This window comes from Protobothrops mucrosquamatus, unplaced genomic scaffold (genome assembly GCF_001527695.2).
Source record: "Protobothrops mucrosquamatus isolate PMUCROS unplaced genomic scaffold, P.Mucros_1.0 scaffold_11, whole genome shotgun sequence".
Taxonomy (NCBI): domain Eukaryota; kingdom Metazoa; phylum Chordata; class Lepidosauria; order Squamata; family Viperidae; genus Protobothrops; species Protobothrops mucrosquamatus.
The window spans coordinates 33,903-48,567 of NW_015386087.1; the positions used below are offsets into that span (position 1 = coordinate 33,903).

The following is a 14,665-nucleotide window of genomic DNA, read 5'->3' on the forward strand; positions in this document are numbered from 1 at the left end:
CACAGTTGTTAGGAGTGGCAATTTCTTGCCAGCCTTCTATAACAAAAGTCAGTGAGGAAGCCAGCAGGAAGTTGCAAGTCCCAGTCTAGCAGGAAAGTAAGTAGCTGGTGCCAGGTTGGGGCACTATGTGAGAATGCAAAGGAGGATCAGTAAGGGTGTACAAGGGTGTAAGAGGGTGTGCACGAGGCATGCTGTGGTTCAGGAAGGGTGTGAGGGACTGTATAAGAGGCCAGCACAAGCACAGAGGGTATGAGGAAGGATGCACAGGTAAGGAAGGCTTATCCCATTAACTTGTGACCATCCCTGCCAGCTTTGCCACCGACTTTCTGGGGAAGCCAGTAGGGAAAATTACAAATGACAGTCATGTAATCATGGGAAGCTGAAACCAGTCATAAGGACTAGTTGCCAATTATCCAGATTGTGATCACATGGCTATGGGAGTACTGAAGTGGCTGGAACTCTAAAGACTAGTCATAATCACCATTTGTTCAGCAGCATCATAACTTTGGTCACTGAATGAATGGTTGTAGGTTGAGGACTACCTGTATTAGTGCTTATAATATAACAATGAGTATTGTATATTTGTACTGTATATTCTATTTTATACTGGATAGTTTTGTGGTGACATGCAGACAACAACACATATGTATACCTGCCCTTTGTGTCCTTATCAGTCTACACTTGAGACCTCACGGCAGCGCAATAGCATGCAATTAATGTTGCTAATTTCTGGGCAAGATCTGTTTAACTTGTACATATTTTAATCTTGTATTTTATATTTTAAATGTTATGTCATATAGTATGCCTCATTTTAATTGTAGTGCTTATGAATAAACAAACTGGACAATTGACCATGAATCATTTGGCTAACTTCCAGAACCACCCGATATTTGGATGATTCATACAAGACTAGGTGGGCCTTGAATCATTTCAAAAAGACCCTTAAATTCTCAAGCAAGAATACATAGTTTTAAAATTAGTTTAATGCTACACTCCATTGTGGTGTACCTTAGAGATTTCTATAGAATGGGGGGGAGGCGAAGAGAGACAAAAAAAAAAAAAGGCAGACTGCTCCCATAACACTGGATTTAATATGTCTTTTCTGTAATTATGTCAAGGTCCTGTTGAGACCATTTTGTGGATTATTCTGAAATAAAGATAGCTCCATCTGAATTTCAATCAGTCTGTGGTTTGGTGCTGTTTTTATGCATAACACAGTAATAAGAATTCCGTTTTTCTGTTTTTTATGTATTTTATCTTTGTTGATAAATGAAAATAAATATGTTTTTATTTAGACTGTCTCTCTACAGTCCAGCTTAATCCATAGGAAACTATTTGCCCACTGGCTAGTTATAGGTTTGAGGTTAGTGGTTCATCTGAGTTTGATCATCTGTGCTAAGTACATTGGACTATGGGCAGAGTTGTTGTCTTGAGAGGACTTTGTGGAGGCAATGACCCAGTAACTGATTCTTCCACATGGGAGTGATAAAGACAGTCCTTGGGATAGCACAGTTTCAAAGAGCTGCAGTTGCTCAACCCGGAATGCATAAATTATCATTCCCACTGGGTTACATGACCCTTAAGTTCCCATGCATGACAGAGACTTAACATAAGGCTATTTTTTTCACTGTATGTCCTTTTTCTAACAGGGGACCTGATTTAGAATTAATTTAAATTAATATATGGAAGATATTTTTGTCATGCCAATACAGGAGATATACCATGAACAGGATCCTTTACTAATTAGACAAGTTCCTGGAGGGGAAACAGTTATCAGGTACTACTATATAACTTAATGCAATTTTTTTTGCCTTTCTTACTTTGCAACACCCAGAGATGCACCAAACGTTGTACAGAATTGTAGTTTGTAATATGTGAGAAAGCGGGAATATAGACAACAATTTTATAAACTGCATTTATACTTTATGTAATACCTATTATTTAAACATAGATTAAATCAACTTCACTTTTGTCTTGACACCACCCCTTTTAATATGGCTACAATTATTCCCCTGCAGACATGTTGGATGTATAATTATTCTTGTTCGTATAATTGGTAGTAATAGCCAAGATTTTTGTATCTTGTTTTTAGTACTTAGTTTTATATAGTTTGAGGAGAAAGAATTATAGATATCCCATTCATTTAGGCTGAGCTCTTTCACTCCCGTTCATGCAAATATGATGTCTTATTTAATGTAATGTGTTAATTGACTCTAAGGCTGCAAACTATGTGATTGTTTCCAAGCCGCATGAAGGCTCTGTCACTTTTTTTCAGGTAATCATAGAGAGACCAAGAAATAATGTGCAACTTACTTCTGGTTCTCTTTCTTGTTTCAATAAAACATTAACTATCAAGCATTATAACTGTCCATTCACCAAATTTCATTTTCTCAGTTTATGTCAGCGAAATGTGTAGCAGGTGTCCAAATGGAGCCAGAGATGCTGACACAAACTTGTAGTTTTATATAAATAAATACATTTTACATCAACATATACAGCAAACAAGATAGTCAGGCGCATCACTACACCATGAGGTAAATCATCAAGTAAATCACAGAACAGCATACAGAGCACAAAGAAGAAAAAGGCAGGAAAAAAGGGAAATTCCCTCTTCTCACCCAGCAACCAATCATAATGTACATTGCCTCATGCAGGAGCCCGCACTCTAACCAAACAACTATAACTGTGCATTCTGGCCCATTATGCACTTTACTGTTCCAGCTATTAAATTGAACATCTTAACAGTTTATAAAGTAACTTGCTATAAATTTTATGAAACAAAGTAAGATTGAATTCATATGTTCTTACAAATTATGCTAAGGCTGGTGGGATTAATTTCAAAGTAAGCCTAAAGCCTGAAGATCATGCTGATTATCTCACAATTTATAGAAAGAAATGCGTTAAGGATATTATGCATCAGTATACAATAATTGTAAGATGAATAAAGCTACAACTTCTATAAGAAAATGTATCATTCTTTTTCTTAAAATAATAAGTATGTTTAAACAATGCTCAGCTATGGTTTATTTAAGCAGTTTATGAAATAAACAATAATTGGCTGAGTTCATACAATTCTCTAAACAATAAAGAATGGATTTTTATAAAATTATTATTTACAGGTCCTACATGGATTCATACAAGGGCAGTTTCACTTGGCCTTTGAAGTTTCTTCTGGTACTTTCACATATCAGTCCTAGCTGTAACTTCTCCATGATTTTGAACAGTTTTAATAGCACATTGCTCAATGACACTTTGTTGTCCACTAATAATAGGGTAACAATTAAATGTGATATCAGAAACTGACCCAGTAGATTTGGCAAGTCTTTTCAAAATGGTCCAGAATTCTAGAAACTTGTACCTCCTTTTGCAGGAACTGCTAGGAGTGTTGGATTGGTTCTGTCCCTTCTTCAATTTCTGTTATCTCTTTTTAACTGATAAGTATGATCTCTACCATGTCTCTCTCATCTTGCCATGGTTTCCTGCAGAAGAGCTTATGTTCAATTCCTACAGGACTAGGGAACAAAAAATACACCAAAAGAAATCTGAAAAACATTCTCAAACAGTTCAGAATAATAAACATAGTCATTTTCTAGAAATGTCAAGGCAGATTTTATACATAGACATAATGGTACCTGAACTTATATAAAAACACAAATGTAGATACAGCAATAGTGCTTTCTACATAAGTATGTAAAGCAGTCTTGAATAAGCTATCTAGTCTCTGTCCTTCACTACATGCTTCACAGGAAAGGCGTCCAAATGAGCTGAGTTATCAGCAGAAGCTGTTGCGTGCCAGTTGCTCAACTTGGGTCTGTTGCGAGAGTGAGTCACAGAGGACAGATAAAGAAAGTATGTCAACACTGGTTGTAAGGAACCTTCTCTCAACTTTCATCTCCTTGAAAGCCTTATCTTCTCACCCTTATTCATTCTTTTGTGGCAGTGGTCTTGAATTATGAAACCAAAGAACTTGATGCATACTTTTAACACTTTTCTGAAGCATATGTTTGTCAGAATTTCTTTCTTCAATAATCTCAAGTACCATCAGTTATTTTTTAATATTTAAGGATTCAGATGTGTACACTTTTGTTACTCTTGCTTCAAGTTATATGACCTTCAATGAGTCTGTTAATATCTGTGTCTCAGTCTTGCATCAAGTGAAAAGAGGCATGGTTTTTATTATCAACCCGTTCTCTGTTTTCCTCAAATTTCGCTAGCAGAGCATGCTCTGTGGGAATGATCACTATACTACTAACAGTAATCTGAAAGGCATTGTTTAGGTCAGTATTTGTGAAAATACAGCAGTTTTCTTGCTTCACAAGAAGCTGGTCTATGATGAGACTTTAGTGTATCTTATTTTAAATTATATTGGGTAAAAAAATACAGAAGCCATAATTTTCTTCACTGGATGCATAAACTTTTTAATCAAGGGTGCTTCAAAGTTCTTTTTAGTTCTTTCCAGCTTAATCAACTTTTGGGACCTGGCCTAGCCTCCAAATCAGAGATAAACAAGAATGGATGAATGGCTTCTATGTTAATCTTCTTCTTGGGAAGGAAGGAAGGCACACAAAACAAATGTACAGGCTAGAATGCAATGGAATAGCAGAATCTAAAATGCATATCAGAACAAGCCAACTATTATGAAGGACAAATAGAACCCAATGAGTCACAGTTATGAATGCTTACATAAACATGTGTCTTCTAGTGTATATGTTAATGTACACTTAAGAAATGTCCAGATTTTTTAAGATTATTAGAGCAGAATAACTATAGTAGAATGCTGCTGGCTTAGGACTTCCTTCAGAACATAGTGAGATCATGGCTGGGAATTGAAGCCTTTTACCCATATCTTTGAAAGAATGGTTTGGATATCTTACAAAATACCAAGTAGAGCATAGTTTATATTTATTTATCAAATTTATATGTCTACTCATCTCATGGAAAGTGACCTGGGTGGTGACAATGTCATATTAGATATTAAACTGATAAGAACAGATACTACCTTTGATCTTAGCCAAGAGACCAAAAAAGTTTATTATTTATTAACACTTTATATTGGACATACACCAATATACAAAAATAGTATAAGATAATAGCATAACAAGTAGTATAAAATTCTACTTGTTAGGGGGAAATATTCACTTCCTCATCAATCTCCTGGCTTCAGTACAAACACATTGGCTATTTGTAAAACATATATACCTATGATTAACAATTGCAGATTATGACTTAACCTCATTTTCTAGATTTGCACATTCTAGTTCAAACTGTGGTTGGCTAATTTGGTATGTTGTCTGAATACAATCCCAAACAAATTGCCATTTCAATTTACCAATTTCAAGAAAATCAAATTTTGAATATGGCAGAAATAGCCTATTTTGCACAAGCAGGTGCCTCCAACATGCTATGGTAATTTGCATATGTGAACATGGCAATGTCCATCCTATAACCGATCTCTTATTAATAAGCAGAATAAACAAGTAACATTTGTATCCAATTATCAGAAAAAGGTCCATGTGGAGCTCTAAAATATTAACATTAACATACATGAAACTCAACTTTCTACATCTCAACTCTTAGCTGTAAGCAAAATCCTATTTAAAAACATATAAAGGTGCCAATATCAATGTAAACAAACAAAATCTAAAGTTTAATATGACAAAACCAGACTGTTTGTCCTTTAAAAAGCTGAAGTCAATACATAATATTTCTCCTGTTTCAAATGCCAACAATTCCAGAGAGAACTACCCCAAATAGCAGTTTTAATTATAACTTCACAGTATATTAAAGATTTTAAGGCAGTCCATATGTTTAGCATTCAGTAATCAAATAGTGAGAAATCAAGCAATCTGTTTGAGCTTGAATTGCTCAAACAGATCATGAACAAGAAAAATGTAGTTTTCTGACTCAGTAAGATTAATTCAATAGATTTGGAGATGAAGGGGAATTTATTATATGTCAGTGTTTCCCCACACTGTTATCTTATTTAAAGGTTCATAGAAATTTCCAGTAGCTAATGGACTTATTTATAATACAAAGAAAAATTCATATGTACTAATTTTACAGTAATTGGATCATCTTCTGAGATTAATAATAAAGGTAATTATACAATTGGCATTATGATTGTTTTCATTCTATATTTTTTTAAGAAAATGTGTACCATAATCATCAAGTTTTTTGCAAATGTTTGCCAGCTCTGAATGATAGTTGCAGCAATTGTCACCTGAACTGTCAAGGATAGGTCTTCAGATTGCTTTATGTTTTAATTTGTTCTTCTTTGAATCTTCCTTGTCCTGGCAAGTTCCAAGAAAGGTATTGCTCAGTTATGAGCAAGAGTTATTTGTATGGTTGTCAGTTCAAAGGAATCCCATAAGGCAGCCTGGATCACTGCTGGTTTAGCTTTTGATATCTCAATCCCCAAGGCTAGAGGCTTGTCTTCCTGAAAAACAAGTTGGAAACGGGAAGGGGGGTTGAGGTGGGTGGTCCAACTAACCAAATGTCAACCGACCGAGTCTGATTTCTTTCTTTTCCTCTTCTTCATCTTTAAAGAAACATCCATATTTTGGGTCCCTCTGGCTGATTCCCATTGTTTTGTTTTCTTTCTCCTCTGGTAAAGCTTTGCTTCCCATCACAGGAGGGTTTCCAGATGGACAGCTCCTCCCAATATCGATCCAAATGCAGTACTTGGGTTTTTTCTCTTGAAATCTTTTCCGCAGAAAACTAATTATAGCCCACCAAATCAAATCCTCTCACATTTCGGTCAAGCCAATGTTTTATTTAAATTAAAAATGTCTGTCCCACCTTTATGATACTTATGCTTGATATAGGTTGAATCTTAACCACATCTGCTAGGGACAAGCCCCACCATTCATGGCAAGACAAGGTTGATTCTAACAAAATATGCCTGCCGTGCCAGGCACATGATTTGAATAGCTTTTTACTCCTACTTATTATTTACTACTCCTGCTTATACCTCAAATATCCAAATAATTCAGTCAGCTCTGAGTAGCATTTATGCACCTTAATATTTTGGATACTAGTGCAACAACATGTAGCAGTATCGTGTGTTCTTGCTTATTCAGGCTATTCCACTGGACGCTTACTTCTTAGCTCTTTGGAAAGTGATGAGATTTTCCCAACTGTACAGATTTTTTATTGAGATTTTGGGGCATTTTTTTGCAAGTTTTAGTGTTCAAATAAGCTAGGTGATATCTTCCTGCTCATATGTACTGTTTTGTACATATAAACATCTGAAATGGTAAAAAAATAATTTGGTGATCTAATGATAATTTTCAACTCAGTAATGTTATGCATATGTGGCTGTGTATGCATAAGACATTTTTTCCATTCAGCTGTGTATTATTTTCAAATACTGCCTGCACAAATGCTTGCAGTTTTCTTTGCAAGATTCTTCAGAAGTGGTTTGACATTGCCTTTTTCCTAGAGCTGAGAGAAAGTGACTGGCCTAAGGTCACCCAGCTGACTTCATGTCCAAAGCCAGACTAGAATTCACGATCTCCTGGTTTCTAGGCTGATGCCTTAACCACCTCAGCACCAAATTGGCTTTGTATACCAAACTGACTATTAAGCATACTCATGCTTAATTTACAAACTGGACTGCATGTTTTGTTCCACACATAGGAATATTCAGAGGTCACTGTTGCAATTATTGTGTACAATAGTGCAATCTACTGCAGGATTATTGTACTGACTGTATTACCATATAATGCTAATCAGTGGTTAATTTAACAATGGTGTTTTCAATTAACTCAATTTCTTTGGGCAGTGATGGCAAACCTTTTGTGGTTGGTGTGTCAAAAATTCAGAAAATTCCTAACTTGACTCTGCTGCCATGTTACACAAACACACACACACACACACTCACACACATTTTGGTTAAAAGAAAAATCATTCTTTAATATTCATTTAATTAAAAAAAACAGTCCAATTATTTGTGGTACTATGTACAAAGAAACATTAAGTAATTACAAAAATGAAATATGAGTAAAACAAACTTAAGCACATGTAAAATAATAATAATGAAAAAACCAGATTTATTATTAAACCAATTTCATTATTAAAAACGTTTATAGTAGTGCCGGTCATTTAGCTATGGTAGATCTCACTTTCAATTAAACATTTAAAAGGACAATGGTTTGTTAAGAACCGGGAAAAGGGAGCAAGGGGAGCTGGTTTCCTTGCTCACACTTCCAAAGCATTATTGTTTGAAATGGTACAATATTTGTCAAATGAACATTCTGCCTTAGCCCCAAGTATCCCTCAGAAAAAAAATTCCCATCCGATGGCAGCTCTGGGTTGCAGGAGGTCTTTGCTCTGGAAACTTTGGAGAATGTGTTGCATGGCCTCTGAAAAGAGTGGTATAGGATGCCCTGTTCTGGATTTTCAGCAAACCATGATTAGCTGTTAGTTTACAACTTCCTATTTTGTATGAACACAGCCAATAAGATCACATTGCAATTTATATCATGCCATGATTAATTCTGCCCTATCCTGGGGATAAAATAAAACAAATTCTATTTTATATCTTAGGACCACAATTAAGCCCAACATTTCTTTGTTAAGTGAAACATTTGTTAAGTGAATTTTGCCCAGTTTTATGACCTTTCTTGCCACAGTTGCTAAGTGAATCACCGCAGTTGTTAAGTTAGTGTCACGATTGTTAAGTAAATCTGGCTTCCCCGTTCACTTTGCTTGTAAGAAAGTTGCAAAAAGTGATCACATAACCCTGGGACAGTCATAACTATGAGTCAGTTGCCGAAAATCTGAATTTTGACCACATGACCATGGGGATGCTGCAAGGGTCGTGTGAAAAATGGTCATAAGTCACCTTTTTCAGTGCCTTTGTAACTTTGAAGGGCCATTAAATAAATTCTTGTAGGTTAAGGACCACCTACATTTTGTGTATTTGCAACATAACATTTAACATTATCTCAGGCATGCCTAAATTTCTATTCTAAATGACAATCAGACCCAAACCTGCTGAGGACAGCATAGTCTACCCGCCCCACCCCACCCATCAAGGCTTCAGATAGCTTCAATAAATGACATTGCAAAGTTAACCTTTTATTTATTTATTTTATCCCGCCTTTATTATTTATTATATTTATTATTTTTACAAATAATTGAAGGTGGGGAACATATCCCAACACACCTTCTCCCTCCTGATTGGCCCAAAGTCATCCAGCTGGCTTTCGTGGTCTTCTGCTTTGTAGCCTCCTGTCTTAACCATCCAACCAAACTGGATCTTCCTATTTTTTCCAATCTTATTCAGATTGTCTTATTTGTCATGGTTGTTAGCACACACAGACATACACACACACACATACACACATACACACACACACACACTTAACAGTGGTTAACAGAGCTATTATTTATTCCATTTTCTAGATTCACACGACTCTCGAAGCCTTACAGCTAGCAGCTCTAGGGTTTAAAATTCTGGACGGCTAATGGATGAGTGAAAGGAGACCAGGCACATTTCAGACCAGAGTTGATGGCCCTACTTTAAATTAATACAACACAGACTAAGCCGAAACGTGACTGGTTAATTTGCGATCACCTTTTAGATAGCACTGAGAAAACATTTTGACTTTTTTTCAGTAAGAGGAAGGACCACTAGTAAGAGAGGGCCCCATCCACCTCCAACACGGCGAATGAGAAATTCGGAGCAGGGAGCAGCAGCTTAAATCCGCAAACGAGCGCACGCCCCGCGCGGCGCTCGCTCTCCCTCCCCTTTCAGAGTAAGGGGGAGGGCCTCATCATCCCGGAGTCCCCACCCCTCAGCTCTGCGGCCCCTCCCCTTCGTCCTCCAGCCGCCAGAGCGCTTGCGAGAGAGAGAAGGAGAAAGCGGCTGGCGAGCGCCTTCGGAGAGTTTTGCGGAGGGAGGCTCCGGGTGGGAGCGGGCTGCAGGAAGAAGAGACGTGGGATCCGCCGCTCTCCTTTGCCTCCTAACGCCTTCCTACTTCGCACGGTAAGAAGCGGCGCCCGGCTTAGCTGTGGCGGGGCCTTCTTTCGTCTTGCTGGACTCGGATGTGGGAGAGCTGAACCCCGCCGAACGCTAAATAAAAATAGCTGAAGCGGTGAAGGAAGGGGGGACCTGGAAGAGGATTTAGGGGCGTGCGGGCGCGGGAGGGGGGGAAAGCCTGGCTCTTCTCACTCCTATCGGGGACGCAGGCCGAATCGGGTTTCGGAGCCCCGGAACGGGGCTCGTGCTGTCCTCGGAACGGCTCTGAAATCAAGGATCCTTCCATTCTCAACAAACGAGTTGCCGGTCCTCCCGAATTGCCCCCCCCCTTTTTTTTCCCCTCCCCTTTGACGGAGCTGCGGCTGTTGCTTTCGGCCCTGGGGCTCAGATCCTCTTTGACCCAGTTGGAAAGCACGGAGCTTGCAGAAGGGGGGCTGCGAAGGTTGGAGGGGGGTAAGAGAGGCACCCAAGCGAAGATCTTGGCCTGCTTCAGCCTGGGTAAGCCTTCCCTCGAAGAAAGCTTGCAGGTCGAGTGTCAGATTCGCTACGAGGCGGCGGTTCTTTAGCCTGAAACCTTCGCTCCCGTCCCCCCGGGAATAATAATAATAATAATAATAATAATAATAATAGTAATAATAAATTGCTAGGCCGGCCATCTGCCAAGAGGAGGCTTCGCCGAGAGGGGAGCCCCGGGCCATTCAGCTTGTCAGTGCAGCCGAGGAGGAGGCGGGGGCACTCGGTCGATCCTGAGCGGCTACCTTTGGGGAAGAAGTGAGTGGAAAGGCTCTGGCAACGGAGGATTTCGTAGGTGTCTTCCTTGAAAGCCATTTCTTTTGCTGGGCAACTTGGTTCTTTTGCCAGGGATGCTGCTGTGGTGACAGTTGACAGCCTCTTCTCACCCAAGCGGGGCAAACCCGGAGGAGGAATGAAATGGGAAATCGCGTAGTCGGCGGTAGAATTCCTCCTCCCTTGCTCAGCCTTTGCTACCGAAGTACTTAGGAGTTGTTAGTTTCTCCGCCGAATCGTTTTTTTCATAATATGCGCGGAAACGAAATAGCACTGTGAATTACTGAGGTTTGTAGGCAACCAAAGTTGTAAAGTATCTTAATCGTGCAGATCGCAAATTGTGAGTAGTCAGATTGAGTGCGCTTTCCTAATTATCCAAGTCTATTCTTGCAGAGTCCTTGCCCCAGAAAGAAGTGTTGTGTATGTTTGGATTACTGAACTTTAGGATACTGAACTTTAAATTAATTGCACAGCAAAACACACTAGGATCAAGATGACTATTTTATGCTTCAACAAGTTATGCCTTAGTAAAATTTAAGAAATATTCTAATATATTTTTTAAAAATGGGGTATTTTCTGCAATCCTACGAAGGTTGGTGATGCAGGCAGGATCTTTTATTGATTTCAAATAATATATTTAAAGCTGCATTTGTTTAAATGATCCTATACTTAACTGAGAGTATGACTGGCTTCAGTTCACCTGTGTATGTTTCTAGAGGAAGACTGGGCAGGGGTAGGTCACATAATATAGTAAATCAAAATTTGAACATACCCATTTGTGATTTATTTAGTAAATATTGTTTAAAGAAACAATGGCTTAATGCAGTGTAATTATTTCTTGAGAGTCACAACACAGTCCTACACATATTTCACTTGTAATCTAATGTAATCTAATATCGGCGTGGTCATGATTCTGAGAATATGCAATAGCCTAAAGCAGGTATTCCACAATGCCTTATACTATAGTCAGGCAATCACACTTCAGCCCAATGTGTTGTGTGAATCCATAGGTCTGTGGAAAGGAGCAAGTGATAATAGTAATACGTGGTTGCATCACAAACTCCACTCCTTTTGTGTATGTGTTGTGATTCTACACATACAAAAGGGATGAAGTTTATGATGCAACACTTGCTTTTTGTGACAAAAACCTTCAATGTGCTGACCCAGCCTGTATGATAAGTGTATAGTTAAAATGTGTCTGCAGAAATATAGATACTTTGAATAATAATTGAATAAACCATGGTAAGTTAATCATGGGTAAGGAATTTGTTCAAGTTCAGCCACAGTCTGAAACACTTTAGTTTAAAATGTTGTCAGTGTAGGATAAAATCCAGGCAATGTTTTCTTTTATAAAATAATTGCTTGTTGGTACAGCTGTTTGATTTACACATGTGGGAAACTAATTTATAACAAAGTGATCTGAGAGTAAATCTTACAACACAAAGATTCTTTCCTTCTGGCACTTAATTGTCTTGTAAATTCCTCTTATGAAGTCACAAGAAGTTCAGTGATGTTTATTTTCAGTTAAATAGGCTGAAAATTACAGACCCAGTGAATATTTTATTGCTGTTAATTGGTATTTGTGTGCACTATTGTTTTTAAGATTTCTTATTTGCTGTTCTTTTGTTTTTATTGGTACTTTATTGGCAATTTTTGTTTTTCACTTTTTTCATATGTCTTTTTGATGGGGACGAAACAGACTATTTGTTCTAAGTACCAACAATGAATTCAGGGACAAAAAGGGAAGCAAATTAATAACTCTATGAAATGCCAGATCAATGCATTGTCACCAGGCTCTGAGCCTGGATTAAGGTACTCACTTGATTTCTATGAATAATGAATAGCCTAGGCTATTTAATCTGGGCCCTAGATTAAAAACCAGCTGGGTGGGTGACTTTGGGCCAGTTACACTCTCTTACCTCACAGAGATGATGTTGTGGGGAAATTTGAAAAAAGGAGGATATTGGGTTTATTTGCTGCCTTGAGTCATATATAAAAATAATAAAAAACAAAATCACGAGAAAGATAATGTTATTCCCATCCCGCCTGGGTTCTCAGTGAAACACAAGCAAAGACTTTAATGCTAATCTTGCCAGAATTAATTTCAGTAAGCTCTAATTCATTTTGAATAAGTTGGACCTCAGCTTTCATTATCTAGAAAAGCCCAAACTAGGCACTGTAGTCTATCCAAGTATCTCTCCATTTCTCCTATTCTGGCTATTTTGAGGATTCATACACAGTGCTTATGGTAGGAGTGGACAATCATCAGGGCTAGTAGAAATAGTAAGGGATTTAAAATGAAGGAATTTGTTTACCAGTCCTTTAAGATCTGCCTGGCTGGCTCGGGCTTTTTGTCCACCTGAACAGCCAGTTTGGAAAAGTGGCTTTGGAAAGCAAGTAACAAGAGGAATTGGCAAGGAACAGTCTTAAGGGGGGGGGGGGGTCTATGACAATTTGTTGTAACCAACTCGCCATGAGATAACTCGCTGCGGGACAAGAGTTATACTAATATCAAAGAAATAGTCAAATAGAATAATTAAAGAAAAGATGCCAAAGGAGGGACAAAATAAAATGTGAATGACAAAAATTAAAATATTTTTTAAATTATTTTAAATAATTAAATTGAATTGTTGAATTGTCCCTCAGCAAGTTGTCCCGCGATGAGTTGGCTATGGTGAGTTGGCCATGGCAAATTGACCATGGCGAGTTGGCTGCGGTGAATCGTGCCATTCTGCAGTCTGAGTTGTAGTTGTTGTTGTTGTTGGTAGTTTGTTTCTTTTTTGGTCGGTGTAATCATTGTTATAATTTTAGCCATTTTTGTTGTATTCATATAACTGCTAAGTTACAGAATAGGCTCTCTAATAGCAAAGAGCTTGGTTTGGATGATATTTTGCGACTTGCACAAGAGAGATCCAGCAGCCCTGGGTGTTTTTCTTGCTAACATGTTAGTACGTCTGTATCCTGCTAAATTCCATCAGACCTTAGAATCTGGAATGAACCCAGGTAATCAACATGATCATTGTTAGACATTTTTTTCTTACTGGTTAGAGCTGTATGACTTTCCTATGCTCCAGGGACTTTGGGACAATTAGTGAGTAAGGAAAATAACTGGAATGCAATTGGAGAAAAACTTAACAATTCTATTCTAGCTAGAACCAATTGGGAAGCTTACGTGACAATGGGCAGAATGGTAAAATTGTAGTTCTTGACAATGGTTGTGTTTGCATTTAGTGGAATTTGTACTAAAATAAGAATCTTTTATTTTGGCCTTCAGGCAGATTCAGTTATCCTTGGAAACCAATTGTAATAGTCTTGCAAGGCATATTGCAGATAAAATTACCTTTGTTTGTCCTGGTATATTTGCAATATGCTCCTAGAGCTTGATTGGTCAATAGTTTGGGGCAAGAATTTCAGTAACTGAAACTGAAAATGTACTGGTTCTACCAGACTCTTGGAAATAACTGACTGGATCTTGACAGTAAGGAATTCCTTTTCAAAGTAGGGAACTGCCTTGAGGAAAGAAACATCTTTTCCTAAATCTGATATTCACATGAACAGTTAAAATCTTGAGCTCATTCCTTAAGTCTCATCTCCTTGTGAGGTTACTGCTGTGAGGATCTTTTTAATGAAGGCACACAAACTATTGTACTTTTCAGAGTATTTTTTTAACTCACTGGATTTTTATCTTCTGCTTTTTATTCACCATTTTATTTTACTAATACATGATTTTGTTAATTTATTTGGGGTATAATAGACAGTGAAGTATTCTTAATTGTTACTTAGAATTAATTCCATTGAATTAATCTAATGCATATTCATTAAAGTGCACTCAAAGTTTTTGGCCTGATGATCTACTGCTGAATATACGTGTGTTGAATTTTTATGCAATTAATT

General features: G+C 37.8%; 1 pseudogene; it reads right to left on the reverse strand.

Annotated features, from left to right (window-relative positions):
- Positions 1-4,936: 4,936 nt before the first annotated feature.
- LOC114923064 lies at positions 4,937-5,031 on the reverse strand (annotated as a pseudogene).
- Positions 5,032-14,665: the final 9,634 nt, after the last annotated feature.